The 5,836-nt window shown below is 42.6% G+C and overlaps 1 non-coding gene across 1 annotated transcript; it reads right to left on the bottom strand.

Moving 5' to 3' along the window:
• Window positions 1-1,749: 1,749 nt before the first annotated feature.
• On the bottom strand, window positions 1,750-1,868 carry LOC138361733 (5S ribosomal RNA). Its single transcript, XR_011227142.1, has one exon. It is a non-coding gene; the product is annotated as a 5S ribosomal RNA (ribosomal RNA).
• Between the last annotated feature and the right edge of the window lie 3,968 nt (window positions 1,869-5,836).

Here is a 5,836-nt window from a genome sequence, read left to right on the forward strand (position 1 = left end):
CAGGCAGCCAGCCAGCCAGCCAGCCAGCCAGCCAGCCAGCCAGGCAGGCAGGCAGGCAGCCAGCCAGCCAGCCAGCCAGCCAGCCAGCCAGCCAGCCAGCCAGCCAGCCAGCCAGCCAGCCAGCCACTCCCACTTTGTATTTATATGCATTCAATTTATATTCAAACATTATATATGTTAAGGGCCTAGTTTTAGTGTTTATTTTAAAAATGACAAACATCGAGTCGTTTTACCAGTCCTTTAGCGTTAACGGTGATGCATTTTAAAACTGAACAGAAATCACCTTTTCTGGATATATCAAATATCGAATCCGCTTAATGTGCCTACAATTCAATCATTCAAAAAATACATAATTTACATCATGCCTTTTCATAGAACAGACAATAAGATTTGAGACAATAAGAACTTTACTTTTATAACTAAAGTTGCACAATTATACCAACTCTATGGTGGCTGGGTGGTAAGGTGTGTGGCTGGTGTTTTGGAAGTCGCGAGTTCAAACGACCCAATGGGAGTACTTTTTTTTTTTTTTTGCCATACAATCTTCCTAATACTATTATGTAGGTGTGTGTGTGTGTGTGTTTTTATTCATTCTTTGGTTTTATAGATGACATACATATTGACTCCTTTTACCGGTCCTTAATTAGGCTCTGGGGAAGCAATGGTGGTGGTGCATTTAAAACTAAACCAAAAATCACCAGTTCTGGACGCGTCAAATATCATATCCGCTTAATGTGTCTACAACCTAATTACTTAAAACTACACTATTTAATTCATTCATATCATGTGCATATTGGTCATTATGCTCATACAACCGACATCAAAATTTATTTTCATTATTAGAATCATACATTTCATCAAGTAATACAGATACAAAGAGATTTTCTTTCTGAGAAGACCGTTAGTATTGGCTGGCTGGCTGGCAGGCAGGCAGGCATTTGAGGGTTATTATTTCGCCTGTTGATTGGGGGGAGGGTTGATGTGTTAGGGGGTTTTCAGTTAGGTGTGGTGGTGGTGATTGGTGGTGATTGGTGGTGATTGGTGGTGGTGGTGATTGGTGGTGATTGGTGGTGAGTAGTGGTGGTGGTGGTGGTGGTAGTAGGTGGGAGGGGGGGGGGGGGGAAGGGGACTGATGGTCTGTGGATTCCTTCTCCGTACCCCTTACATATAAGCAAAAACATGCCTTCCTGTGGGTATAGAAACATTAACACAAATTATATCAGTAACTGATATTGTAGCCTTTTAAACAGAAAAGATTTGTACATACAAATACTTTTAAATTATCATTTATTTGTGGAAATGGCATTTACGTCATTAAATTGATACCTCAGCATCAAGTGTCCTGCAGCTGTGGTCCAGTGGTAAAGTGTATATAAGTGATGCGTATTCTTGGAGTTGCGAGTTCAAACCCGGATTAAGCTATATATATATATATATATATATATATATATATATATATATATATATATATATATATATATATATATATATATATATATATATATATATATATATATATATATATATATATATATATATATATATATATATACACAACATGTTTTGTTTTGGTTGTTTGTTTTTGTATAAAGCCTCACACACTATATTAAGAGAGTTTGTTTTAAACAGGACATACATATTAATTCATTTTACCAGGCCTTATTCCACACAACTCCGTGAATTTCCCGTGGAGCCAGCCATTCAAACAAAAACAAACGAAACAAAACAAAACAAAACAAAAAACATTATTGCCAACAGCATTTGGTGTTCCCAGGCGGTCACCCATCCAAGTACTAACCAAACCCAACGTTGCTTAACTTCGCTGATCGGACGAGAAGCGGTGTTCTCAACGTGGTATGGCCGTTGGCATGAGACTGCCTACACATTGTGGCTAATAACCAACTCTTTTTAGTCATCACGGCAGGATACGGACCTTCTTGTGGTGTCTTAATGGTAATTGTATCCTAACATATTTTTGTCTCCTTGGCATGGATATTTAACATCGTTTATTCAGTCTTGGGTTTATGTTCTTTCGCCATTTACAGACATTTTACATCTACCTACTTCCTCAGCCTGCCCTGCCAATTTCTAATGAATTTGTGGATTTTCTTTTGTAATACATACATGTGTGTGCTCATCTGCTCTTCAGTTTTTATGATATTTGTCTCATCTGTCCTGCTTTATGATACTTTTACAAAGAACATGAACAAATGCTTCTATTTTAGAGAAGATATGGGATCCAGGTTTCGGAGCCGTAAAACCAACCGTTGTGATTGGTGGACGAGTTGCCAGGTTGCAGCTTCTGTACCGTGCCGGCACATAAATAGGTTCGGCTCAAGCGGCGGCAGCATCATTCCCCCGTGACTGTCTGAGCGTCTCTCATCACCTTGGTTATCTCATCATCATCATGGTAGAAGCAAAGCCTACCAAGAAGGCTGCGGCTGCTGCTGTGGTGGCCACCACCAGGAAACCTCGCGTCCAGGTTGCTCACCCGAAAACTAGTCAAATGGTTCTAGCCGCGGTCGCAGCACTCAAAGACCGTAAGGGCTCGTCTCTACAAGCAATCAAGAAGTACGTTGTTGCCAACAACAAAGTCGAGGCTGCCAAGATCGCCATTTACATCCGAAGATTTCTCAAGAAAGCAGTGGCTGACGGCATTCTTGTTCAGACCAAGGGAAGTGGAGCTAGTGGATCATTCAAGCTGGCCGTAGCAGAGAAGAGGGCCGTTCTAACTCCCAAGAAAGCCACCACAACCAAGAAACCATCTACAGCAGCAAAGAAGGCCGTGGTAACTCCCAAGAAAGCCGCCACAAGCAACAAACCACCTACAGCCTTGAAAAAGAAGCAGCAGCAGCTTGTTGTTGGGAACAAAAAGCCCAAAATAAAGAGAGCTTCAAAATCTCCCAAACCACCCAAGGCAAAGAAAGCTGTCAAGAAAACAACAAAGGCAAAATAAACGACGACATGCAAGCAGCATGAATACACATGACAATAAACATCCAGGCCTCCCCCCTCAGTGGAGGGGCCTCATATGATTCCAAAAAGAGTTTAGTTTTGTAGACAAATAAATCATTACTTTTGGGGTAGATTTACTCTGTATATTATATTATATATATATATATATATATATATATATATATATATATATATATATATATATATATATATATATATATATATATATATATATATATATATATATATATATATATATATATATATATATATATATTTATATATACACATGGGTGAGGTGATATGGTACCAAAGTTTTGGGTAAGGTGATTGACATTTACACAAGATAAAACACGAACCAATGGGAATAAAAACATAAGAATGGAAGTAACTGCAGAAGGCCTATTGGCCCATAACACAAGCACTTCCTCTTGATGCTTCTATATTGGTTCGGAGTCTTGAAGCTATAATATATATACAAAAAACTAAATAGTCTTGTTAGACAAATTGCCCCTATTAGAGGCAAGTTGACTAACAAGCCGAATGACTGCAATTGTTTTGAATTTGAGTTAAATCTAACATAGAAATGTAATCAAACCTAACCTAACCTATGCTAACCCAAGCTAAGCTAACCTAACCTAACCTAAGCTAACCCAAGCTAAGCTAAGCTAACCTAACCTAACCTAACCTAAGCTAAGCTAAGCTAACCTAACCTAACCTAACCTAACCTAACCCAGCAATTCATGATCTTAATATAATACTGTTAATTGGATAAACCAATTTGGAAAGAAATGTTCGAAAATAACAAAATTAACTGTGCTTGTTAGGAAAATTGGGCCTTGCATACTTGTCCCAATAGTGTGGTTCTCGCTTTTAGGTACGACATAAACGTATACCTAAGTTGAGAGAGAAAAAGATTCGCACTCAAACATGCATATCGATTGCCAGTCCTGAATTCTGGGTAGATATTCGTGTCCTCCCTTTTCATTTACCATCATTTGGATACTATCAAAACAGCTCTGAGAAGGATAAAATGAATAAAACGGGTAGCTCACTCATGTAAAAAGGAAGAGTTGGGAAAGATCTCTCTCTCTCTCTCTCCCCCTCACCCCCCCCCCCCCCACCAATGATCCTGCTCTGCTAGTATATAACGTAACAAACCTTCCCCCCCCCCCCCCCTCCCTCCCCAATCAGAGTCCCTTTAAGCATGCGAGGATAAAAAATAGATTTCATAAGACCCAATGTGCTAGCTGATATCAAAACAATTTATGTTATCGTCTATTAAGCCCTTCAGTAAAAAAGTATAGGGACCTAATTAGGTCCCGTTTTGAGGTGGTGGTGGGTATAATCGATGGATTAGCCAAGCTCTTATCCGCCGAATCCGTAGAGGGTACGACCCTGGCGCTTCAGAGCGTACACCACGTCCATGGCAGTGACGGTCTTCCTCTTGGCGTGTTCCGTGTAGGTTACAGCATCACGGATGACGTTCTCGAGGAACACCTTCAGGACGCCACGGGTCTCTTCGTAGATGAGACCCGAAATACGCTTGACGCCGCCACGACGAGCTAAGCGACGAATAGCGGGCTTGGTGATGCCCTGGATGTTGTCACGTAGCACCTTACGATGACGCTTGGCGCCACCCTTTCCGAGTCCCTTGCCTCCCTTGCCGCGTCCAGTCATGGTGTTGAAGTTGTGTGAATCGAATTGACGAATGCCCGCACGATTTCCCGACTATATCCCATCAAGCGGACGTACTAGTAGCATTGCAACTCCTGCCTGCCCTTACTTTACGCTTGTGGTCGAGTAGACACGGCTTTCTCACAACGCTTTCAAAACTGCAGTTGCCTACTCGTCTGTTTCACGTCCCTGTGAAATGACTTTTGCACAAATCCAAAAAATAGAGCAAAATCAGCGATAATAGTGATTGAGGTGAGCCGCCTGTTGGCTGCAGCCAGAGGAAGGAGGGGAGGGGCAACGGGGTGACGTAGGCGAGTCGAGCAGCCAATGGCGCTCGAGCAAGCGCCTCGAGACGGCGTATATAAGCAAAAATTTTTCGGCGCCGGCCATCACGATCACGATCACGACTCAGCAACTAGCAACCGTCGCGGTCGGACGTGCTCGCGTTGCTCCAGCTCTTCTCTCTCGCACCCAGTACTGCAGGGTGGATAAACAATTGGCAGCAGACTTGCGTCTCTCTAGATGGTCAGACCCCACTCCTAACTTGGTATTTTATGCCGGGTAGAGACGGGAGGCCATCTTCAGTGACGTGTAGTCTTTGAGAGAGATCCATCGGCCTCCAGGAAGCTCATTATGCGTCACAAACGCTTCAAGATCAGGGGTACGCCCCTCAACGAACATCCATTCTCCAAGACATCTCTCCTGAAGCTCTTTAAAGACGTTGCAGGAGTAACACCCAACGACATCAAGCAGGAAGGCACGGACATCCTTTTCTTCTTTTATAGTGAGGAGGAAGTCGACAAACTTCTGTCTTACAGCGCTAACTTCTCCAACCAACACCTTCGTCTCAACTTCCCACGCCAGTACCTGGCTGAACACTCTGTCGTTATTCACGATCTCAGTCAATGGATCGTGGAACAAGATGACGCTGATGATAGTGCGTTCATGCACGACTTCAAGGCATCAAACCCGGACCTACGGCTTCACCAAGCTCAATTCTTCAATTCAAGTCGCTCCCTGAAGCTGACCTTCGAGACGGTAGCTTCGGCTACTATGGCTACCAGAAATGGAGTTTACAGCTTTGGAATTCACATTCCGCCTTTCCGTGTGAAGATGGAACGTTTTCACATCGTCAACCAGTGCCTCCGATGCTACGAGTACACCCACTCCACCAGCAAATGTACCCAGCGGATTCAGAAGTGTA

Source organism: Procambarus clarkii, unplaced genomic scaffold (genome assembly GCF_040958095.1).
Source record: "Procambarus clarkii isolate CNS0578487 unplaced genomic scaffold, FALCON_Pclarkii_2.0 HiC_scaffold_674, whole genome shotgun sequence".
Classification (NCBI taxonomy): Eukaryota; Metazoa; Arthropoda; class Malacostraca; order Decapoda; family Cambaridae; genus Procambarus; species Procambarus clarkii.